The following is a 25,240-nucleotide window of genomic DNA, read 5'->3' on the forward strand; positions in this document are numbered from 1 at the left end:
TTTGAGAGGGAGAGATAGACAGAGATATGCTAGGCTCCTTTGAAAGAGAGAGAGTGTAATGCTACGCTTCTTAGGTAGAGAGAGAAAGTGAAACATGCTAGAATTTATTGTGAGACAGAGAAAAAATAGAGAGATATGCTAGGCTTCTTTGAGAGAGAGAGAGACTGAGAGAGACAGAGAGAAAGAGATGCTAGGGTCCTTTGAGAGTGACAGAGAGGGAGAGAGATTGTAGGCTCCTTTGAGACAAAGAGAGATACACAGAGACAGTGAGACTCTAGGCTTCTTCTTCTTCTAGAGAGAAATGCTAGGGTACTTAGAAAGAGAGAGAGATTCATACATGCCAGGCTCCTTTGAGAGAGAGTCAGAGAGAGAGATGAGAGGCACCTTTGAGACAGAGAGACAGAGAGAGTGAGGGATGCTAAGCTCCTTTTAGAGAACGAGAGAGAGATAGAAAGACTTGGAGACTCTAGGCTCCATTGAGAGAGAGAGATGCAAAGCTTTTTGAGAGAGACAGAAAGAGAGAGAGAGGGAGAGAGATAAAGATGCTAGGCTAGGCTGAGAGAGATCCTAAGCTCCTTTGATGTAAAGAGAGAGAGAGAGATGCTAGTCTACTGAGAGAAAGAGAGGGAGAGAGAGAGAGAGAGAGAGAGAGAGAGAGAGAGAGACGGAACCTAGGCTCCTTTCAGAGAGAGAGAAATATGCTATGCTTCTTTGAGAGAGAGTGAGAGAGAGAAATTCTAGTCTCCTTTGAGAGAAAGAGAGATAGCCAGAGAGATGCTGGGATCCTTTGAAAGAGAGACAGTGTGATGCTAGGCTTCTTAGGAGAGAGAGACACTAGAATCCTTTGAGAGAGAGGGGTGGAGAGATTCTAGGCTTCTTTCAGAGAAAGAGAGATGTACAGAGACAGAGAGATGCTAGGCTCTTTCGAGAGGAGAGAGAGATGCTAGGCTACATAGAGACAGAGAGAGACAGAGAGAGATGCTATGAGCCTATTAGAGAGAGATGCTAGACTACTTTGAGACAGAGACAGAGTGATGCAAGCTTCCTTTTAGAGAGAGAGAGAGATGCTAGGATCCTTTGAGAGAGAGATGCTAGTCTACTTTGAGAGAGAGATATAGAGAGATGCCAGGCTCTTTTGAGAGAGAGATAGAAAGAAAGAGACAGAGATTTGATAGGCTCCTTTGAGAGGGAGAGAGGGAGATTAAAGACAGGGAGTTTCTGGACTCCATTGGGAGAGAGAGAGAGATCCTAGGCTACGTTGTGAGAGAGAGAGATTCTAGTCAATTTAGATAGAGAGAGATAGAGACAGAAAGAGAGATTCTTGTCTGCATAGAGGGAGATACAGGCTAGGCTCCTTTGAGAGAAGAGAGAGAGGGAGAGAGAAACAGAGAGAGAGATGTTAGGCTTCTTTGAGAGGGAGAGATAGACAGAGATATGCTAGGCTCCTTTGAAAGAGAGAGACACAGAGTGAGACAGTGAGAGAGAGATGATATGCTCCTTTGAGGGAGGGAGAGAGAGAGTGAGTGATAACAGGATCCTTTGAGAGAATGAGAGAGAGATAGAAAGACAGGGAGATTCTAGGCCCCTATGAGAGAGAGAGAGATATGAAAAGATTTTTTAGAGAGAGAGAGAGGGAGGGAGAGGGAGAAACTTGGATCCATTGAGAGACAGAGAGAGTTGCTAAGCTACTTTGATAGTAAGAGAGAGAGAGAGATGCTAGTCTACTTTGAGAGAGAGAGAGAGAATGATGCAAGATTCTTTTGAGAGAGAGAGAGAGAGAAATATGCTAGGCTTCTTAGAGAGAGAGAGGTTGAGAGAGAGAGATTCTTGTCTCCTTTGAAAGAAAGATAGAGATAGACAGATAGATACTAAGCTCCTTTGAAAGAGAGAGAGTGTGATGCTAGCCTTCTTAGCGAGAGAGAAAGAGAGAGACGCTAGAATCCTTTTGGATAGAGAGAGAGACATGCTAGTTTCCTGTGAGATGGAGAGGGAGAGACGATATGCACCTTGGAGAGAGAGAGAGAGAGATGGGTGGCTCCGTTGAGAGAGACAGAGTGTGAGAGAGAGAGAGAGAGAGTGAAATGCTAAGCTCCTTCGAGATAAAGAGAGAGATATATAGAGATATGCTAAGCTCCTTTGAGAGAGAGAGTAGGAGAGAAATGCGAGGCTTCTTTGAGAGAGAGAAAGACCGAGAGAGACAGAGAGAGAGATGCTAGGCTCTTTTGAGCGTGAGACTGAGGGAGAGAGATTCTAGTGTCCTTTGAGAGAAAGAGAGATATGCAGACACAGAGAGATGCAAGGCTCCATTGAGAGAGAGGGATGCAGGGTTCCTTTGAAAGCCAGAGAGAGATACATTCTAGGCTCCTTTGAGAGAGAGAGACAGTGATAGAGATGATATTGTCCTTTGAGAGAGAGAGTGAGGGAGTTACGCTAGGCTCCTTTGAGAGAAAGAAAGAGAGATAGAACGACAGGGAGATTCTAGGCTCCTTTGAGAAAGAGAGATGCAAATCTTTTTGTGAGAGAGAGAGACGGAGAGAGATAGATGCTAAGCTCCTGTGAGAGAAAGAGAGAGAGAGAGATGCTAGTCTAGTTTGAGAGAGAGAGATAGAGAAATAGGGATGCTTGTCTCCTTTGAGAGATGAAGATATATATATGCTAGGCTTCTTTGAGAGAGAGAGAGAGTGGGAGGGGAGAGATTCTAGTATCCTTTGAGAGAAAGAGTGAGTGATAGAGAGATGCTAGGCTCCTTTGAAAGAGAGAGATTGTGATGCTAGGCTTCTTAGGGAGAGAGAGAAAAAGAGAGATGCCTGGCTCCTGATAGAGAGAGGGAGAGAGAGAGATTGAGGGATGCTAGGCTCCTTTGAGAGAGAGACAGAGAGAGATGATAGGCACCTTTGAGACAGAGAGACAGAGAGAGTGAGGGATGCTAAGCTCCTTTTAGAGAACGAGAGAGAGATAGAAAGACTTGGCGACTCTTGGCTCCATTGAGAGAGAGAGATGCAAAGCTTTTTGAGAGAGAGAGAAAGAGAGAGAGAGGGAGAGAGATAAAGATGCTTGGCTAGGCTGAGAGAGATCCTAAGCTCCTTTGATGTAAAGAGAGAGAGAGAGAGATGCTAGTGTACTGAGAGAGAGAGAGAGAGAGAGAGAGAGAGAGATTGAGACGGAACCTAGGCTCCTTTCAGAGAGAGAGAAATATGCTACGCTTCTTTGAGAGAGAGTGAGAGAAAGAAATTCTGGTCTCCTTTGAGAGAAAGAGAGATATCCAGAGAGAAGCTGGGATCCTTTGAAAGAGATACAGTGTGATGCTAGGCTTCTTAGGAGAGAGAGATGCTAGAATCCTTGGAGAGAGAGGGGTGAAGAGATTCTAGGCTTCTTTCAGAGAATGAGAGATTTACAGAGACAGAGATATGCTATTCTCTTTCGAGAGGAGAGAGAGATGCTAGGCTACATAGAGACAGAGAGAGACATAGAGAGATGCTATGAGCCTATTAGAGAGAGAGATGCTAGACTACTTTGAGACAGAGACAGAGTGATGCAAGCTTCCTTTTAGAGAGAGAGAGAGATGCTAGGATCCTTTGAGAGAGAGAGATGCTAGTCTACTTTGAGAGAGAGATATAGAGAGATACTAGGCTCTTTTGAGAGAGAGATAGACAGAAAGAGACAGAGATTTGATAGGCTCCTTTGAGAGGGAGATAAAAGACAGGGAGTTTCTGGGCTCCTTTGGGAGAGAGAGACATCCTAGGCTACGTTGTGAGAGAGAGAGATTCTAGTCAATTTAGATAGAGACAGAAAGAGAGATTCTTGTCTGCATAGAGGGAGATACAGGCTAGGCTCCTTTGAGAGAAGAGAGAGAGGGAGAGAGAAAAAAAGAGAGAGATGCTAGGCTTCTTTGAGAGGGAGAGATAGACAGAGATATGCTATGCTCCTTTGAAAGAGAGAGAGTGTAATGCTACGCTTCTTAGGGAGAGAGAGAAAGTGAAACATGCTAGAATTTATTGTGAGACAGAGAAAAAATAGAGAGATATGCTAGGCTTCTTTGAGAGAGAGAGAGACTGAGAGAGACAGAGAGAAAGAGATGCTAGGGTCCTTTGAGAGTGACAGAGAGGGAGAGAGATTGTAGGCTCCTTTGAGACAAAGAGAGATACACAGAGACAGTGAGACTCTAGGCTTCTTCTTCTTCTAGAGAGAAATGCTAGGGTACTTAGAAAGAGAGAGAGATTCATACATGCTAGGCTCCTTTGAGAGAGAGTCAGGGAGAGAGATGAGAGGCACCTTTGAGACAGAGAGACAGAGAGAGTGAGGGATGCTAAGCTCCTTTTAGAGAACGAGAGAGAGATAGAAAGACTTGGAGACTCTAGGCTCCATTGAGAGAGAGAGATGCAAAGCTTTTTGAGAGAGACAGAAAGAGAGAGAGAGGGAGAGAGATAAAGATGCTAGGCTAGGCTGAGAGAGATCCTAAGCTCCTTTGATGTAAAGAGAGAGAGAGAGATGCTAGTCTACTGAGAGAAAGAGAGGGAGAGAGAGAGAGAGAGAGAGAGAGAGACGGAACCTAGGCTCCTTTCAGAGAGAGAGAAATATGCTATGCTTCTTTGAGAGAGAGTGAGAGAGAGAAATTCTAGTCTCCTTTGAGAGAAAGAGAGATAGCCAGAGAGATGCTGGGATCCTTTGAAAGAGAGACAGTGTGATGCTAGGCTTCTTAGGAGAGAGAGACACTAGAATCCTTTGAGAGAGAGGGGTGGAGAGATTCTAGGCTTCTTTCAGAGAAAGAGAGATGTACAGAGACAGAGAGATGCCAGGCTCTTTTGAGAGAGAGATAGACAGAAAGAGACAGAGATTTGATAGGCTCCTTTGAGAGGGAGAGAGGGAGATTAAAGACAGGGAGTTTCTGGACTGCTTTGGGAGAGAGAGAGAGATCCTAGGTTACGTTGTGAGAGAGAGAGATTCTAGTCAATTTAGATAGAGATAGATAGAGACAGAAAGAGAGAATCTTGTCTGCATAGAGGGAGATACAGGCTAGGCTCCTTTGAGAGAAGAGAGAGAGGGAGAGAGAAACAGAGAGAGAGATGTTAGGCTTCTTTGAGAGGGAGAGATAGACAGAGATATGCTAGGCTCCTTTGAAAGAGAGAGACACAGAGAGAGACAGTGAGAGAGAGATGATATGCTCCTTTGAGGGAGGGAGAGAGAGAGTGAGTGATAACAGGATCCTTTGAGGGAATGAGAGAGAGATAGAAAGACAGGGAGATTCTAGGCCCCTATGAGAGAGAGAGAGATATGAAAAGATTTTTTAGAGAGAGAGAGAGGGAGGGAGAGGGAGAAACTTGGATCCATTGAGAGACAGAGAGAGTTGCTAAGCTACTTTGATAGTAAGAGAGAGTGAGAGATGCTAGTCTACTTTGAGAGAGAGAGAGAGAGAATGATGCAAGATTCTTTTGAGAGAGAGAGAGAGATATATATATATGCTAGGCTTCTTAGAGAGAGAGAGGTTGAGAGAGAGAGATTCTTGTCTCCTTTGAAAGAAAGATAGAGATAGACAATAGATACTAAGCTCCTTTGAAAGAGAGAGAGTGTGATGCTAGCCTTCTTAGCGAGAGAGAAAGAGAGAGATGCTAGAATCCTTTTAGATAGAGAGAGAGACATGCTAGTTTCCTGTGAGATGGAGAGGGAGAGACGATATGCACCTTGGAGAGAGAGAGAGAGAGATGGGTGGCTCCGTTGAGAGAGACAGAGTGTGAGAGAGAGAGAGAGAGAGAGTGAAATGCTAAGCTCCTTCGAGATAAAGAGAGAGACATATAGAGATATGCTAAGCTCCTTTGAGAGAGAGAGTAGGAGAGAAATGCGAGGCTTCTTTGAGAGAGAGAAAGACCGAGAGAGACAGAGAGAGAGATGCTAGGCTCTTTTGAGCGTGAGACTGAGGGAGAGAGATGCTAGTGTCCTTTGAGAGAAAGAGAGATATACAGACACAGAGAGATGCAAGGCTCCATTGAGAGAGAGGGATGCAGGGTTCCTTTGAAAGCCAGAGAGAGATACATTCTAGGCTCCATTGAGAGAGAGAGACAGTGATAGAGATGATATTGTCCTTTGAGAGAGAGAGTGAGAGAGTTACGCTAGGCTCCTTTGAGAGAAAGAAAGAGAGATAGAACGACAGGGAGATTCTAGGCTCCTTTGAGAAACAGAGATGCAAATCTTTTTGTGAGAGAGAGAGACGGAGAGAGATAGATGCTAAGCTCCTGTGAGAGAAAGAGAGAGAGAGATAGAGAAATAGGGATGCTTGGCTCCTTTGAGAGATGAAGATATATATATGCTAGGCTTCTTTGAGAGAGAGAGAGAGTGGGAGGGGAGAGATTCTAGTATCCTTTGAGAGAAAGAGTGAGTGATAGAGAGATGCTAGGCTCCTTTGGAAGAGAGAGATTGTGATGCTAGGCTTCTTAGGGAGAGAGAGAAAAAGAGAGATGCCTGGCTCCTGATAGAGAGAGGGAGAGAGAGAGATTGAGGGATGCTAGGCTCCTTTGAGAGAGAGACAGAGAGAGATGATAGGCACCTTTGAGACAGAGAGACAGAGAGAGTGAGGGATGCTAAGCTCCTTTTAGAGAACGAGAGAGAGATAGAAAGACTTGGCGACTCTTGGCTCCATTGAGAGAGAGAGATGCAAAGCTTTTTGAGAGAGAGAGAAAGAGAGAGAGAGGGAGAGAGATAAAGATGCTTGGCTAGGCTGAGAGAGATCCTAAGCTCCTTTGATGTAAAGAGAGAGAGAGAGAGATGCTAGTGTACTGAGAGAGAGAGAGAGAGAGAGAGAGAGAGAGAGAGAGAGAGATTGAGACGGAACCTAGGCTCCTTTCAGAGAGAGAGAAATATGCTACGCTTCTTTAGGAGAGAGTGAGAGAGAGAAATTCTGGTCTCCTTTGAGAGAAAGAGAGATAGCCAGAGAGATGCTGGGATCCTTTGAAAGAGATACAGTGTGATGCTAGGCTTCTTAGGAGAGAGAGATGCTAGAATCCTTGGAGAGAGAGGGGTGAAGAGATTCTAGGCTTCTTTCAGAGAATGAGAGATTTACAGAGACAGAGATATGCTAGGCTCTTTCGAGAGGAGAGAGAGATGCTAGGCTACATAGAGACAGAGAGAGACATAGAGAGATGCTATGAGCCTATTAGAGAGAGAGATGCTAGACTACTCTGAGACAGAGACAGAGTGATGCAAGCTTCCTTTTAGAGAGAGAGAGAGATGCTAGGATCCTTTGAGAGAGAGAGATGCTAGTCTACTTTGAGAGAGAGATATAGAGAGATGCTAGGCTCTTTTGAGAGAGAGATAGACATAAAGAGACAGAGATTTGATAGGCTCCTTTGAGAGGGAGATAAAAGACAGGGAGTTTCTGGGCTCCTTTGGGAGAGAGAGAGATCCTAGGCTACGTTGTGAGAGAGAGAGATTCTAGTCAATTTAGATAGAGAGAGATAGAGACAGAAAGAGAGATTCTTGTCTGCATAGAGGGAGATACAGGCTAGGCTCCTTTGAGAGAAGAGAGAGAGGGAGAGAGAAAAAAAGAGAGAGATGCTAGGCTTCTTTGAGAGGGAGAGATAGACAGAGATATGCTAGGCTCCTTTGAAAGAGAGAGAGTGTAATGCTACGCTTCTTAGGGAGAGAGAGAAAGTGAAACATGCTAGAATTTATTGTGAGACAGAGAAAAAATAGAGAGATATGCTAGGCTTCTTTGAGAGAGAGAGAGACTGAGAGAGACAGAGAGAAAGAGATGCTAGGGTCCTTTGAGAGTGACAGAGAGGGAGAGAGATTGTAGGCTCCTTTGAGACAAAGAGAGATACACAGAGACAGTGAGACTCTAGGCTTCTTCTTCTTCTAGAGAGAAATGCTAGGGTACTTAGAAAGAGAGAGAGATTCATACATGCCAGGCTCCTTTGAGAGAGAGTCAGAGAGAGAGATGAGAGGCACCTTTGAGACAGAGAGACAGAGAGAGTGAGGGATGCTAAGCTCCTTTTAGAGAACGAGAGAGAGATAGAAAGACTTGGAGACTCTAGGCTCCATTGAGAGAGAGAGATGCAAAGGTTTTTGAGAGAGACAGAAAGAGAGAGAGAGGGAGAGAGATAAAGATGCTAGGCTAGGCTGAGAGAGATCCTAAGCTCCTTTGATGTAAAGAGAGAGAGAGAGATGCTAGTCTACTGAGAGAAAGAGAGGGAGAGAGAGAGAGAGAGAGAGAGAGAGAGAGAGAGACGGAACCTAGGCTCCTTTCAGAGAGAGAGAAATATGCTATGCTTCTTTGAGAGAGAGTGAGAGAGAGAAATTCTAGTCTCCTTTGAGAGAAAGAGAGATAGCCAGAGAGATGCTGGGATCCTTTGAAAGAGAGACAGTGTGATGCTAGGCTTCTTAGGAGAGAGAGACACTAGAATCCTTTGAGAGAGAGGGGTGGAGAGATTCTAGGATTCTTTCAGAGAAAGAGAGATGTACAGAGACAGAGAGATGCTAGGCTCTTTCGAGAGGAGAGAGAGATGCTAGGCTACATAGAGACAGAGAGAGACAGAGAGAGATGCTATGAGCCTATTAGAGAGAGATGCTAGACTACTTTGAGACAGAGACAGAGTGATGCAAGCTTCCTTTTTGAGAGAGAGAGAGAGATGCTAGGATCCTTTGAGAGAGAGATGCTAGTCTACTTTGAGAGAGAGATATAGAGAGATGCCAGGCTCTTTTGAGAGAGAGATAGACAGAAAGGGACAGAGATTTGATAGGCTCCTTTGAGAGGGAGAGAGGGAGATTAAAGACAGGGAGTTTCTGGACTCCTTTGGGAGAGAGAGAGAGATCCTAGGCTACGTTGTGAGAGAGAGAGATTCTAGTCAATTTAGATAGAGAGAGATAGAGACAGAAAGAGAGATTCTTGTCTGCATAGAGGGAGATACAGGCTAGGCTCCTTTGAGAGAAGAGAGAGAGGGAGAGAGAAACAGAGAGAGAGATGTTAGGCTTCTTTGAGAGGGAGAGATAGACAGAGATATGCTAGGCTCCTTTGAAAGAGAGAGACACAGAGAGAGACAGTGAGAGAGAGATGATATGCTCCTTTGAGGGAGGGAGAGAGAGAGTGAGTGATAACAGGATCCTTTGAGAGAATGAGAGAGAGATAGAAAGACAGGGAGATTCTAGGCCCCTATGAGAGAGAGAGAGATATGAAAAGATTTTTTAGAGAGAGAGAGAGGGAGGGAGAGGGAGAAACTTGGATCCATTGAGAGACAGAGAGAGTTGCTAAGCTACTTTGATAGTAAGAGAGAGAGAGAGATGCTAGTCTACTTTGAGAGAGAGAGAGAGAATGATGCAAGATTCTTTTGAGAGAGAGAGAGAGAGAGAAATATGCTAGGCTTCTTAGAGAGAGAGAGGTTGAGAGAGAGAGATTCTTGTCTCCTTTGAAAGAAAGATAGAGATAGACAGATAGATACTAAGCTCCTTTGAAAGAGAGAGAGTGTGATGCTAGCCTTCTTAGCGAGAGAGGAAGAGAGAGATGCTAGAATCCTTTTAGATAGAGAGAGAGACATGCTAGTTTCCTGTGAGATGGAGAGGGAGAGACGATATGCACCTTGGAGAGAGAGACAGAGAGATGGGTGGCTCCGTTGAGAGAGACAGAGTGTGAGAGAGAGAGAGAGAGAGAGTGAAATGCTAAGCTCTTTCGAGATAAAGAGAGATATATATAGAGATATGCTAGGCTCCTTTGAGAGAGAGAGTAGGAGAGAAATGCGAGGCTTCTTTGAGAGAGAGAAAGACCGAGAGAGACAGAGAGAGAGATGCTAGGCACTTTTGAGCGTGAGACTGAGGGAGAGAGATGCTAGTGTCCTTTGAGAGAAAGAGAGATATACACACACAGAGAGATGCAAGGCTCCATTGAGAGAGAGGGATGCAGGGTTCCTTTGAAAGCCAGAGAGAGATACATTCTAGGCTCCTTTGAGAGAGAGAGACAGTGATAGAGATGATATTGTCCTTTGAGAGAGAGAGAGTGAGAGAGTTACGCTAGGCTCCTTTGAGAGAAAGAAAGAGAGATAGAACGACAGGGAGATTCTAGGCTCCTTTGAGAAAGAGAGATGCAAATCTTTTTGTGAGAGAGAGAGATGGAGAGAGATAGATGCTAAGCTCCTGTGAGAGAAAGAGAGAGAGAGAGATGCTAGTCTAGTTTGAGAGAGAGAGATAGAGAAATAGGGATGCTTGGCTCCTTTGAGAGATGAAGATATATATATGCTAGGCTTCTTTGAGAGAGAGAGAGAGTGGGAGGGGAGAGATTCTAGTACACTTTGAGAGAAAGAGTGAGTGATAGAGAGATGCTAGGCTCCTTTGAAAGAGAGAGATTGTGATGCTAGGCTTCTTAGGGAGAGAGAGAAAAAGAGAGATGCCTGGCTCCTGATAGAGAGAGGGAGAGAGAGAGATTGAGGGATGCTAGGCTCCTTTGAGAGAGAGACAGAGAGAGATGATAGGCACCTTTGAGACAGAGAGACAGAGAGAGTGAGGGATGCTAAGCTCCTTTTAGAGAACGAGAGAGAGATAGAAAGACTTGGCGACTCTTGGCTCCATTGAGAGAGAGAGATGCAAAGCTTTTTGAGAGAGAGAGAAAGAGAGAGAGAGAGAGAGGGAGAGAGATAAAGATGCTTGGCTAGGCTGAGAGAGATCCTAAGCTCCTTTGATGTAAAGAGAGAGAGAGAGAGATGCTAGTGTACTGAGAGAGAGAGAGAGAGAGAGAGAGAGAGAGAGAGAGATTGAGACGGAACCTAGGCTCCTTTCAGAGAGAGAGAAATATGCTACGCTTCTTTGAGAGAGAGTGAGAGAGAGAAATTCTGGTCTCCTTTGAGAGAAAGAGAGATAGCCAGAGAGATGCTGGGATCCTTTGAAAGAGATACAGTGTGATGCTAGGCTTCTTAGGAGAGAGAGATGCTAGAATCCTTGGAGAGAGAGGGGTGAAGAGATTCTAGGCTTCTTTCAGAGAATGAGAGATTTACAGAGACAGAGATATGCTAGGCTCTTTCGAGAGGAGAGAGAGATGCTAGGCTACATAGAGACAGAGAGAGACATAGAGAGATGCTATGAGCCTATTAGAGAGAGAGATGCTAGACTACTTTGAGACAGAGACAGAGTGATGCAAGCTTCCTTTTAGAGAGAGAGAGAGATGCTAGGATCCTTTGAGAGAGAGAGATGCTAGTCTACTTTGAGAGAGAGATATAGAGAGATGCTAGGCTCTTTTGAGAGAGAGATAGACAGAAAGAGACAGAGATTTGATAGGCTCCTTTGAGAGGGAGATAAAACACAGGGAGTTTCTGTGATCCTTTGGGAGAGAGAGACATCCTAGGCTACGTTGTGAGAGAGAGAGATTCTAGTCAATTTAGATAGAGAGAGATAGAGACAGAAAGAGAGATTCTTGTCTGCATAGAGGGAGATACAGGCTAGGCTCCTTTGAGAGAAGAGAGAGAGGGAGAGAGAAAAAAAGAGAGAGATGCTAGGCTTCTTTGAGAGGGAGAGATAGACAGAGATATGCTAGGCTCCTTTGAAAGAGAGAGAGTGTAATGCTACGCTTCTTAGGGAGAGAGAGAAAGTGAAACATGCTAGAATTTATTGTGAGACAGAGAAAAAATAGAGAGATATGCTAGGCTTCTTTGAGAGAGAGAGAGACTGAGAGAGACAGAGAGAAAGAGATGCTAGGGTCCTTTGAGAGTGACAGAGAGGGAGAGAGATTGTAGGCTCCTTTGAGACAAAGAGAGATACACAGAGACAGTGAGACTCTAGGCTTCTTCTTCTTCTAGAGAGAAATGCTAGGGTACTTAGAAAGAGAGAGAGATTCATACATGCTAGGCTCCTTTGAGAGAGAGTCAGAGAGAGAGATGAGAGGCACCTTTGAGACAGAGAGACAGAGAGAGTGAGGGATGCTAAGCTCCTTTTAGAGAACGAGAGAGAGATAGAAAGACTTGGAGACCCTAGGCTCCATTGAGAGAGAGAGATGCAAAGCTTTTTGAGAGAGACAGAAAGAGAGAGAGAGGGAGAGAGAGAAAGATGCTAGGCTAGGCTGAGAGAGATCCTAAGCTCCTTTGATGTAAAGAGAGAGAGAGAGAGATGCTAGTCTACTGAGAGAAAGAGAGGGAGAGAGAGAGAGAGAGAGAGAGAGAGAGAGAGAGAGAGAGACGGAACCTAGGCTCCTTTCAGAGAGAGAGAAATATGCTATGCTTCTTTGAGAGAGAGTGAGAGAGAGAAATTCTAGTCTCCTTTGAGAGAAAGAGAGATAGCCAGAGAGATGCTGGGATCCTTTGAAAGAGAGACAGTGTGATGCTAGGCTTCTTAGGAGAGAGAGACACTAGAATCCTTTGAGAAAGAGAGGGGTGGAGAGATTCTAGGCTTCTTTCAGAGAAAGAGAGATGTACAGAGACAGAGAGATGCTAGGCTCTTTCGAGAGGAGAGAGAGATGCTAGGCTACATAGAGACAGAGAGAGACAGAGAGAGATGCTATGAGCCTATTAGAGAGAGATGCTAGACTACTTTGAGACAGAGACAGAGTGATGCAAGCTTACTTTTAGAGAGAGTGAGAGAGATGCTAGAATCCATTGACAGAGAGATGCTAGTCTACTTTGAGAGAGAGATATAGAGAGATGCCAGGCTCTTTTGAGAGAGAGAGAGACAGAAATAGACAGAGATTTGATAGGCTCCTTTGAGAGGGAGAGAGGGAGATTAAAGACAGGGAGTTTCTGGGCTCCTTTGGGAGAGAGAGACATCCTAGGCTACGTTGTGAGAGAGAGAGATTCTAGTCAATTTAGATAGAGAGAGATAGAGACAGAAAGAGAGATTGTTGAATGCATAGAGGGAGATACAGGCTAGGCTCCTTTGAGAGAAGAGAGAGAGGGAGAGAGAAACAGAGAGAGAGATGTTAGGCTTCTTTGAGAGGGAGAGATAGACAGAGATATGCTATGCTCCTTTGCAAGAGAGAGATACATGCCAGGCTCCTTTGACAGAGAGAGACACAGAGAGAGACAGTGAGAGAGAGATGATATGCTCCTTGGAGGGAGGGAGAGAGAGAGAGAGAGTGATAACAAGCTCCTTTGAGAAAATGAGAGAGAGATAGAAAGACAGGGAGATTCTAGGCCCCTATGAGAGAGAGGGAGAGAGAGATGAAAAGATTTTTTAGAGAGAGAGAGAGGGAGGGATAGGGAGAAACTTGGCTCCATTGAGAGACAGAGAGAGTTGCTAAGCTCCTTTGATAGTAAGAGAGAAAGAGATGCTAGTCTACTTTGAGAGAGAGAGAGAGAGAGAATGATGCAAGATTCTTTTGAGAGAGAGAGAGAGAGAAATATGCTAGGCTTCTTAGAGAGAGAGAGGTTGAGAGAGAGAGATTCTTGTCTCCTTTGAAAGAAAGATAGAGATAGAGAGATGCTAAGCTCCTTTGAAAGAGAGAGAGTGTGATGCTAGCCTTCTTAGTGAGAGAGAAAGAGAGAGATGCTAGAATCCTTTTAGATAGAGAGAGAGACATGCTAGTTTCCTGTGAGATGGAGAGGGAGAGACGATATGCACCTTGGAGAGAGAGAGAGAGAGATGGGTAGCTCCGTTGAGAGAGACAGAGTGTGAGAGAGAGAGAGTGAGAGAGAGAAATGCTAAGCTCTTTCGAGATAAAGAGAGATATATATAGAGATATGCTAGGCTCCTTTGAGAGAGAGAGTAGGAGAGAAATGCGAGGCTTCTTTGAGAGAGAGAAAGACCGAGAGAGACAGAGAGAGAGATGCTAGGCTCTTTTGAGCGTGAGACTGAGGGAGAGAGATTCTAGTGTCCTTTGAGAGAAAGAGAGATATGCAGACACAGAGAGATGCAAGGCTCCATTGAGAGAGAGGGATGCAGGGTTCCTTTGAAAGCCAGAGAGAGATACATTCTAGGCTCCTTTGAGAGAGAGAGACAGTGATAGAGATGATATTGTCCTTTGAGAGAGAGAGTGAGGGAGTTACGCTAGGCTCCTTTGAGAGAAAGAAAGAGAGATAGAACGACAGGGAGATTCTAGGCTCCTTTGAGAGAGAGAGATGCAAATCTTTTTGTGAGAGAGAGAGACAGAGAGAGATAGATGCTAAGCTCCTGTGAGAGAAAGAGAGAGAGACATGCTAGTCTAGTTTGAGAGAGAGAGATAGAGAAATAGGGATGCTTGGCTCCTTTGAGAGATGAAGATAAATATATGATAGGCTTCTTTGAGAGAGAGAGAGAGAGTGGGAGGGGAGAGATTCTAGTGTCCTTTGAGAGAAAGAGTGAGTGATAGAGAGATGCTAGGCTCCTTTGAAAGAGAGAGATTGTGATGCTAGGCTTCTTAGGGAGAGAGAGAAAAAGAGAGATGCCTGGCTCCTGATAGAGAGAGGGAGAGAGAGAGATTGAGGGATGCTAGGCTCCTTTGAGAGAGAGACAGAGAGAGATGATAGGCACCTTTGAGACAGAGAGACAGAGAGAGTGAGGGATGCTAAGCTCCTTTTAGAGAACGAGAGAGAGATAGAAAAACTTATAGACTGTAGGCTCCATTGAGAGAGAGAGATGCAAAGCTTTTTGAGAGAGAGAGAAAGTGAGAGAGATAGAGGGAGAGAGATAAAGATGCTTGGCTAGGCTGAGAGAGATCCTAAGCTCCTTTGATGTAAAGAGAGAGAGAGAGATGCTAGTGTACTGAGAGAGAGAGAGAGAGAGAGAGAGAGAGAGAGAGAGACGGAACCTAGGCTCCTTTCAGAGAGAGAGAAATATGCTACGCTTCTTTGAGAGAGAGTGAGAGAGAGAAATTCTAGTCTCCTTTGAGAGAAAGAGAGATAGCCAGAGAGATGCTGGGATCCTTTGAAAGAGAGACAGTGTGATGCTTGGCTTCTTAGGAGAGAGAGACGCTAGAATCCTTTGAGAGAGAGTGGTGGAGAGATTCTAGGCTTCTTTCAGAGAAAGAGAGATGTACAGAGACAGAGAGATGCAAGGCTCTTTCGAGAAGAAAGAGAGATGCTAGGCTACATAGAGACAGAGAGATGCTATGAGCCTATTAGAGAGAGATGCTAGACTACTTTGAGATAGAGACAGAGTGATGCGAGCTTCCTTTTAGAGAGAGAGAGAGATGATAGGATCCTTTGAGAGAGAGATGCTAGTCTACTTTGAGAGAGAGATATAGAGAGATGCTAGTCTACTTTGAGAGAGAGATATAGAGAGATGCCAGGCTCTTTTGAGAGAGAGATAGACAGAAAGAGACAGAGATTTGATAGGCTCCTTTGAGAGGGAGAGAGGGTGATAAAAGACAGGGTGTTTCTGGGCTCCTTTGGGAGAGAGAGAGATCCTAGGCTACGTTGTGAGAGAGAGAGATTCTAGTCAATTTAGATAGAGAGAGATAGAGACAGAAAGAGAGATTCTTGTCTGCATAGAGGGAGATACAGGCTTGGCTCCTTTGAGAGAAGAGAGAGAGGGTGAGAGAAACAGAGAGAGAGATGCTAGGCTTCTTTGAGAGGGAGAGATAGACAGAGATATGCTAGGCTCCTTTGAAAGAGAGAGACATAGAGAGAGACAGTGAGAGAGAGATGATATGCTCCTTTGAGGGAGGGAGAGAGAGAGTGAGTGATAACAGGATCCTTTGAGAGAATGAGAGAGAGATAGAAAGACAGGGAGATTCTAGGCCCCTATGAGAGAGAGAGAGATATGAAAAGATTTTTTAGAGAGAGAGAGAGGGAGGGAGAGGGAGAAACTTGGCTCCATTGAGAGACAGAGAGAGTTGCTAAGCTCCTTTGATAGTAAGAGAGAGAGAGAGATGCTAGTCTACTTTGAGAGAGAGAGAGAGAGAATGATGCAAGATTCTTTTGAGAGAGAGAGAGAGAGAGAAATATGCTAGGCTTCTTAGAGAGAGAGAGGTTGAGAGAGAGAGATTCTTGTCTCCTTTGAAAGAAAGATAGAGATAGACAGATGCTAAGCTCCTTTGAAAGAGAGAGAGTGTGATGCTAGCCTTCTTAGGGAGAGAGAGAAAAAGAGAGATGCCTGGCTCCTGATAGAGAGAGGGAGAGAGAGAGATTGAGGGATGCTAGGCTCCTTTGAGAGAGAGACAGAGAGAGATGATAGGCACCTTTGAGACAGAGAGACAGAGAGAGTGAGGGATGCTAAGCTCCTTTTAGAGAACGAGAGAGAGATAGAAAAACTTATAGACTGTAGGCTCCATTGAGAGAGAGAGATGCAAAGCTTTTTGAGAGAGAGAGAAAGTGAGAGAGATAGAGGGAGAGAGATAAAGATGCTTGGCTAGGCTGAGAGAGATCCTAAGCTCCTTTGATGTAAAGAGAGAGAGAGAGATGCTAGTGTACTGAGAGAGAGAGAGAGAGAGAGAGAGAGAGAGAGAGAGAGAGACGGAACCTAGGCTCCTTTCAGAGAGAGAGAAATATGCTACGCTTCTTTGAGAGAAAGTGAGAGAGAGAAATTCTAGTCTCCTTTGAGAGAAAGAGAGATAGCCAGAGAGATGCTGGGATCCTTTGAAAGAGAGACAGTGTGATGCTTGGCTTCTTAGGAGAGAGAGACGCTAGAATCCTTTGAGAGAGAGTGGTGGAGAGATTCTAGGCTTCTTTCAGAGAAAGAGAGATGTACAGAGACAGAGAGATGCAAGGCTCTTTCGAGAAGAAAGAGAGATGCTAGGCTACATAGAGACAGAGAGATGCTATGAGCCTATTAGAGAGAGATGCTAGACTACTTTGAGATAGAGACAGAGTGATGCGAGCTTCCTTTTAGAGAGAGAGAGAGATGATAGGATCCTTTGAGAGAGAGATGCTAGTCTACTTTGAGAGAGAGATATAGAGAGATGCTAGTCTACTTTGAGAGAGAGATATAGAGAGATGCCAGGCTCTTTTGAGAGAGAGATAGACAGAAAGAGACAGAGATTTGATAGGCTCCTTTGAGAGGGAGAGAGGGTGATAAAAGACAGGGTGTTTCTGGGCTCCTTTGGGAGAGAGAGAGATCCTAGGCTACGTTGTGAGAGAGAGAGATTCTAGTCAATTTAGATAGAGAGAGATAGAGACAGAAAGAGAGATTCTTGTCTGCATAGAGGGAGATACAGGCTTGGCTCCTTTGAGAGAAGAGAGAGAGGGTGAGAGAAACAGAGAGAGAGATGCTAGGCTTCTTTGAGAGGGAGAGATAGACAGAGATATGCTAGGCTCCTTTGAAAGAGAGAGACATAGAGAGAGACAGTGAGAGAGAGATGATATGCTCCTTTGAGGGAGGGAGAGAGAGAGTGAGTGATAACAGGATCCTTTGAGAGAATGAGAGAGAGATAGAAAGACAGGGAGATTCTAGGCCCCTATGAGAGAGAGAGAGATATGAAAAGATTTTTTAGAGAGAGAGAGAGGGAGGGAGAGGGAGAAACTTGGCTCCATTGAGAGACAGAGAGAGTTGCTAAGCTCCTTTGATAGTAAGAGAGAGAGAGAGATGCTAGTCTACTTTGAGAGAGAGAGAGAGAGAATGATGCAAGATTCTTTTGAGAGAGAGAGAGAGAGAGAAATATGCTAGGCTTCTTAGAGAGAGAGAGGTTGAGAGAGAGAGATTCTTGTCTCCTTTGAAAGAAAGATAGAGATAGACAGATGCTAAGCTCCTTTGAAAGAGAGAGAGTGTGATGCTAGCCTTCTTAGCGAGAGAGAAAGAGAGAGATGCTAGAATCCTTTTAGATAGAGAGAGAGACATGCTTTTCCTGTGAGATGGAGAGGGAGAGATGATATGCACCTTGGAGAGAGAGAGAGAGAGATGGGTGGCTCCGTTGAGAGAGACAGAGTGTGAGAGAGAGAGAGAGAGAGAGAGTGAAATGCTAAGCTCCTTCGAGATAAAGAGAGAGACATATAGAGATATGCTAAGCTCCTTTGAGAGAGAGAGTAGGAGAGAAATGCGAGGCTTCTTTGAGAGAGAGAAAGACCGAGAGAGACAGAGAGAGAGATGCTAGGCTCTTTTGAGCGTGAGACTGAGGGAGAGAGATGCTAGTGTCCTTTGAGAGAAAGAGAGATATACAGACACAGAGAGATGCAAGGCTCCATTGAGAGAGAGGGATGCAGGGTTCCTTTGAAAGCCAGAGAGAGATACATTCTAGGCTCCTTTGAGAGAGAGAGACAGTGATAGAGATGATATTGTCCTTTGAGAGAGAGAGAGTGAGAGAGTTACGCTAGGCTCCTTTGAGAGAAAGAAAGAGAGATAGAACGACAGGGAGATTCTAGGCTCCTTTGAGAAAGAGAGATGCAAATCTTTTTGTGAGAGAGAGAGACGGAGAGAGATAGATGCTAAGCTCCTGTGAGAGAAAGAGAGAGAGAGAGATGCTAGTCTAGTTTGAGAGAGAGAGATAGAGAAATAGGGATGCTTGGCTCCTTTGAGAGATGAAGATATATATATGCTAGGCTTCTTTGAGAGAGAGAGAGAGTGGGAGGGGAGAGATTCTAGTATCCTTTGAGAGAAAGAGTGAGTGATAGAGAGATGCTAGGCTCCTTTGAAAGAGAGAGATTGTGATGCTAGGCTTCTTAGGGAGACAGAGAAAAAGAGAGATGCCTGGCTCCTGATAGAGAGAGGGAGAGAGAGAGATTGAGGGATGCTAGGCTCCTTTGAGAGAGAGACAGAGAGAGATGATAGGCACCTTTGAGACAGAGAGACAGAGAGAGTGAGGGATGCTAAGCTCCTTTTAGAGAACGAGAGAGAGATAGAAAGACTTGGCGACTCTTGGCTCCATTGAGAGAGAGAGATGCAAAGCTTTTTGAGAGAGAGAGAAAGAGAGAGAGAGAGAGGGAGAGAGATAAAGATGCTTGGCTAGGCTGAGAGAGATCCTAAGCTCCTTTGATGTAAAGAGAGAGAGAGAGAGATGCTAGTGTACTGAGAGAGAGAGAGAGAGAGAGAGAGAGAGAGAGAGAGAGAGAGATTGAGACGGAACCTAGGCTCCTTTCAGAGAGAGAGAAATATGCTACGCTTCTTTGAGAGAGAGTGAAAGAGAGAAATTCTGGTCTCCTTTGAGAGAAAGAGAGATAGCCAGAGAGATGCTGGGATACTTTGAAAGAGATACAGTGTGATGCTAGGCTTCTTAGGAGAGAGAGATGCTAGAATCCTTGGAGAGAGAGGGGTGAAGAGATTCTAGGCTTCTTTCAGAGAATGAGAGATTTACAGAGACAGAGATATGCTAGGCTCTTTCGAGAGGAGAGAGAGATGCTAGGCTACATAGAGACAGAGAGAGACAGAGAGAGATGCTATGAGCCTATTAGAGAGAGAGATGCTAGACTACTTTGAGACAGAGACAGAGTGATGCAAGCTTCCTTTTAGAGAGAGAGAGAGATGCTAGGATCCTTTGAGAGAGAGAGATGCTAGTCTACTTTGAGAGAGAGATATAGAGAGATGCTAGGCTCTTTTGAGAGAGAGATAGACAGAAAGAGACAGAGATTTGATAGGCTCCTTTGAGAGGGAGAGAGGGACATAAAAGACAGGGTGTTTCTGGGCTCCTTTGGGAGAGAGAGAGATCCTAGGCTACGTTGTGAGAGAGAGAGATTCTAGTCAATTTAGATAGAGAGAGATAGAGACAGAAAGAGAGATTCTTGTCTGCATAGAGGGAGATACAGGCTAGGCTCCTTTGAGAGAAGAGAGAGAGGGAGAGAGAAAAAAAGAGAGAGATGCTAGGCTTCTTTGTGAGGGAGAGATAGACAGAGATATGCTAGGCTCCTTTGAAAGAGAGAGAGTGTAATGCTACGCTTCTTATGGAGAGAGAGAAAGTGAAACATGCTAGAATTTATTGTGAGACAGAGAAGAAATAGAGAGATATGCTAGGCTTCTTTGAGAGAGAGAGAGACTGAGAGAGACAGAGAGAAAGAGATGCTAGGGTCCTTTGAGAGTGACAGAGAGGGAGAGAGATTGTAGGCTCCTTTGAGACAAAGAGAGATACACAGAGACAGTGAGACTCTAGGCTTCTTCTTCTTCTAGAGAGAAATGCTAGGGTACTTAGAAAGAGAGAGAGATACATACATGCTAGGCTCCTTTGAGAGAGAGTCAGAGAGAGAGATGATAGGCACCTTTGAGACAGAGAGACAGAGAGAGTGAGGGATGCTAAGCTCCTTTTAGAGAACGAGAGAGAGATAGAAAGACTTGGCGACTCTTGGCTCCATTGAGAGAGAGAGATGCAAAGCTTTTTGAAAGAGAGAGAAAGAGAGAGAGAGAGAGGGAGGGAGATAAAGATGCTAGGCTAGGCTGAGAGAGATCCTAAGCTCCTTTGATGTAAAGAGAGAGAGAGAGAGATGCTAGTCTACTGAGAGAAAGAGAGAGAGAGAGAGAGAGAGAGAGAGAGAGACGGAACCTAGGCTCATTTCAGAGAGAGAGAAATATGCTATGCTTCTTTGAGAGAGAGTGAGAGAGAGAAATTCTAGTCTCCTTTGAGAGAAAGAGAGATAGCCAGAGAGATGCTGGGATTCTTTGAAAGAGAGACAGTGTGATGCTAGGCTTCTTAGGAGAGAGAGACACTAGAATCCATTGAGAGAGGGGGTGGAGAGATTCTAGGCTTCTTTCAGAGAAAGAGAGATGTACAGAGACAGAGAGATGCTAGGCTCTTTCGAGAGGAGAGAGAGATGCTAGGCTACATAGAGACAGAGAGAGACAGAGAGAGATGCTATGAGCCTATTAGAGAGAGATGCTAGAATACTTTGAGACAGAGACAGAGTGATGCAAGCTTCCTTTTAGAGAGAGTGAGAGAGATGCTAGGATCCTTTGAGAGAGAGATGCTAGTCTACGTTGAGAGAGAGATATAGAGAGATGCTAGGCTCTTTTGAGAGAGAGATAGACAGAAAGGGACAGAAATTTGATAGGCTCCTTTGAGAGGGAGAGAGGGAGATAAAAGACAGGGAGTTTCTGGGCTCCTTTGGGAGAGAGAGAGATCCTAGGCTACGTTGTGAGAGAGAGAGATTCTAGTCAATTTAGATAGAGAGAGATAGAGACAGAAAGAGAGATTCTTGTCTGCATAGAGGGAGATACAGGCTAGGCTCCTTTGTGAGAAGAGAGAGAGGGAGAGAGAAACAGAGAGAGAGATGTTAGGCTTCTTCGAGAGGGAGAGATAGACAGAGATATGCTAGGCTCCTTCGCAAGAGAGAGATACATGCCAGGCTCCTTTGACAGAGAGAGACACAGAGAGAGACAGTGAGAGAGAGATTATATACTCCTTGGAGGGAGGGAGAGAGAGAGAGTGAGTGATAACAGGCTCCTTAGAGAGAATGAGAGAGAGATAGAAAGACAGGGAGATTCTAGGCCCCTATGAGAGAGAGAGAGAGAGATATGAAAAGATTTTAGAGAGAGAGAGAGAGGGAGGGAGAGGGAGAAACTTGGCTCCATTGAGAGACAGAGAGAGTTGCTAAGCTCCTTTGATAGTAAGAGAGAGAGAGAGATGCTAGTCTACTTTGTGAGAGAGAGAGAGAGAATGATGCAAGATTCTTTTGAGAGAGAGAGAGAGAGAAATATGCTAGGCTTCTTAGAGAGAGAGAGGTTGAGAGAGAGAGATTCTTGTCTCCTTTGAAAGAAAGATAGAGATAGACAGATGCTAAGCTCCTTTGAAAGAGAGAGAGTGTGATGCTAGCCTTCTTAGCGAGAGAGAAAGAGAGAGATGCTAGAATCCTTTTAGATAGAGAGAGAGACATGCTAGTTTCCTGTGAGATGGAGAGGGAGAGACGAAATGCACCTTGGAGAGAGAGAGAGAGAGATGGGTGGCTCCGTTGAGAGAGACAGAGTGTGAGAGAGAGAGAGAGAGAGTGAAATGCTAAGCTCCTTCGAGATAAAGATAGAGATATATAGAGATATGCTAGGCTCCTTTGAGAGAGAGAGTAGGAGAGAAATGCGAGGCTTCTTTGAGAGAGAGAAAGACCGAGAGAGACAGAGAGAGAGATGCTAGGCTCTTTTGAGCGTGAGACTGAGGGAGAGAGATTCTAGTGACCTTTGAGAGAAAGAGAGATATACAGACACAGAGAGATGCAAGGCTCCATTGAGAGAGAGGGATGCAGGGTTCCTTTGAAAGCCAGAGAGAGATACATTCTAGGCTCCTTTGAGAGAGAGAGACAGTGATAGAGATGATATTGTCCTTTGAGAGAGAGAGAGTGAGAGAGTTACGCTAGGCTCCTTTGAGAGAAAGAAAGAGAGATAGAACGACAGGGAGATTCTAGGCTCCTTTGAGAAAGAGAGATGCAAATCTTTTAGTGAGAGAGAGAGACGGAGAGAGATAGATGCTAAGCTCCTGTGAGAGAAAGAGAGAGAGAGAGATGCTAGTCTAGTTTGAGAGAGAGAGATAGAGAAATAGGGATGCTTGGCTCCTTTGAGAGATGAAGATATATATATGCTAGGCTTCTTTGAGAGAGAGAGAGAGTGGGAGGGGAGAGATTCTAGTATCCTTTGAGAGAAAGAGTGAGTGATAGAGAGATGCTACGCTCCTTTGAAAGAGAGAGATTGTGATGCTAGGCTTCTTAGGGAGACAGAGAAAAAGAGAGATGCCTGGCTCCTGATAGAGAGAGGGAGAGAGAGAGATTGAGGGATGCTAGGCTCCTTTGAGAGAGAGACAGAGAGAGATGATAGGCACCTTTGAGACAGAGAGACAGAGAGAGTGAGGGATGCTAAGCTCCTTTTAGAGAACGAGAGAGAGATAGAAAGACTTGGCGACTCTTGGCTCCATTGAGAGAGAGAGATGCAAAGCTTTTTGAGAGAGAGAGAAAGAGAGAGAGAGAGAGGGAGAGAGATAAAGATGCTTGGCTAGGCTGAGAGAGATCCTAAGCTCCTTTGATGTAAAGAGAGAGAGAGAGAGATGCTAGTGTACTGAGAGAGAGAGAGAGAGAGAGAGAGAGAGAGAGAGAGAGAGAGATTGAGACGGAACCTAGGCTCCTTTCAGAGAGAGAGAAATATGCTACGCTTCTTTGAGAGAGAGTGAAAGAGAGAAATTCTGGTCTCCTTAGAGAGAAAGAGAGATAGCCAGAGAGATGCTGGGATCCTTTGAAAGAGATACAGTGTGATGCTAGGCTTCTTAGGAGAGAGAGATGCTAGAATCCTTGGAGAGAGAGGGGTGAAGAGATTCTAGGCTTCTTTCAGAGAATGAGAGATTTACAGAGACAGAGATATGCTAGGCTCTTTCGAGAGGAGAGAGAGATGCTAGGCTACATAGAGACAGAGAGAGACAGAGAGAGATGCTATGAGCCTATTAGAGAGAGAGATGCTAGACTACTTTGAGACAGAGACAGAGTGATGCAAGCTTCCTTTTAGAGAGAGAGAGAGATGCTAGGATCCTTTGAGAGAGAGAGATGCTAGTCTACTTTGAGAGAGAGATATAGAGAGATGCTAGGCTCTTTTGAGAGAGAGATAGACAGAAAGAGACAGAGATTTGATAGGCTCCTTTGAGAGGGAGAGAGGGACATAAAAGACAGGGTGTTTCTGGGCTCCTTTGGGAGAGAGAGAGATCCTAGGCTACGTTGTGAGAGAGAGAGATTCTAGTCAATTTAGATAGAGAGAGATAGAGACAGAAAGAGAGATTCTTGTCTGCATAGAGGGAGATACAGGCTAGGCTCCTTTGAGAGAAGAGAGAGAGGGAGAGAGAAAAAAAGAGAGAGATGCTAGGCTTCTTTGTGAGGGAGAGATAGACAGAGATATGCTAGGCTCCTTTGAAAGAGAGAGAGTGTAATGCTACGCTTCTTATGGAGAGAGAGAAAGTGAAACATGCTAGAATTTATTGTGAGACAGAGAAGAAATAGAGAGATATGCTAGGCTTCTTTGAGAGAGAGAGAGACTGAGAGAGACAGAGAGAAAGAGATGCTAGGGTCCTTTGAGAGTGACAGAGAGGGAGAGAGATTGTAGGCTCCTTTGAGACAAAGAGAGATACACAGAGACAGTGAGACTCTAGGCTTCTTCTTCTTCTAGAGAGAAATGCTAGGGTACTTAGAAAGAGAGAGAGATACATACATGCTAGGCTCCTTTGAGAGAGAGTCAGAGAGAGAGATGAGAGGCACCTTTGAGACAGAGAGACAGAGAGAGTGAGGGATGCTAAGCTCCTTTTAGAGAACGAGAGAGAGATAGAAAGACTTGGCGACTCTTGGCTCCATTGAGAGAGAGAGATGCAAAGCTTTTTGAGAGAGAGAGAAAGAGAGAGAGAGAGAGGGAGGGAGATAAAGATGCTAGGCTAGGCTGAGAGAGATCCTAAGCTCCTTTGATGTAAAGAGAGAGAGAGAGAGATGCTAGTCTACTGAGAGAAAGAGAGAGAGAGAGAGAGAGAGAGAGAGAGACGGAACCTAGGCTCATTTCAGAGAGAGAGAAATATGCTATGCTTCTTTGAGAGAGAGTGAGAGAGAGAAATTCTAGTCTCCTTTGAGAGAAAGAGAGATAGCCAGAGAGATGCTGGGATTCTTTGAAAGAGAGACAGTGTGATGCTAGGCTTCTTAGGAGAGAGAGACACTAGAATCCATTGAGAGAGGGGGTGGAGAGATTCTAGGCTTCTTTCAGAGAAAGAGAGATGTACAGAGACAGAGAGATGCTAGGCTCTTTCGAGAGGAGAGAGAGATGCTAGGCTACATAGAGACAGAGAGAGACAGAGAGAGATGCTATGAGCCTATTAGAGAGAGATGCTAGAATACTTTGAGACAGAGACAGAGTGATGCAAGCTTCCTTTTAGAGAGAGTGAGAGAGATGCTAGGATCCTTTGAGAGAGAGATGCTAGTCTACTTTGAGAGAGAGATATAGAGAGATGCTAGGCTCTTTTGAGAGAGAGATAGACAGAAAGGGACAGAAATTTGATAGGCTCCTTTGAGAGGGAGAGAGGGAGATAAAAGACAGGGAGTTTCTGGGCTCCTTTGGGAGAGAGAGAGATCCTAGGCTACGTTGTGAGAGAGAGAGATTCTAGTCAATTTAGATAGAGAGAGATAGAGACAGAAAGAGAGATTCTTGTCTGCATAGAGGGATATACAGGCTAGGCTCCTTTGTGAGAAGAGAGAGAGGGAGAGAGAAACAGAGAGAGAGATGTTAGGCTTCTTCGAGAGGGAGAGATAGACAGAGATATGCTAGGCTCCTTTGCAAGAGAGAGATACATGCCAGGCTCCTTTGACAGAGAGAGACACAGAGAGAGACAGTGAGAGAGAGATTATATACTCCTTGGAGGGAGGGAGAGAGAGAGAGTGAGTGATAACAGGCTCCTTAGAGAGAATGAGAGAGAGATAGAAAGACAGGGAGATTCTAGGCCCCTATGAGAGAGAGAGAGAGAGATATGAAAAGATTTTTTAGAGAGAGAGAGAGGGAGGGAGAGGGAGAAACT

Source organism: Manis pentadactyla, chromosome 15 (assembly GCF_030020395.1).
Source record: "Manis pentadactyla isolate mManPen7 chromosome 15, mManPen7.hap1, whole genome shotgun sequence".
In the NCBI taxonomy this organism is placed as follows: Eukaryota; Metazoa; Chordata; class Mammalia; order Pholidota; family Manidae; genus Manis; species Manis pentadactyla.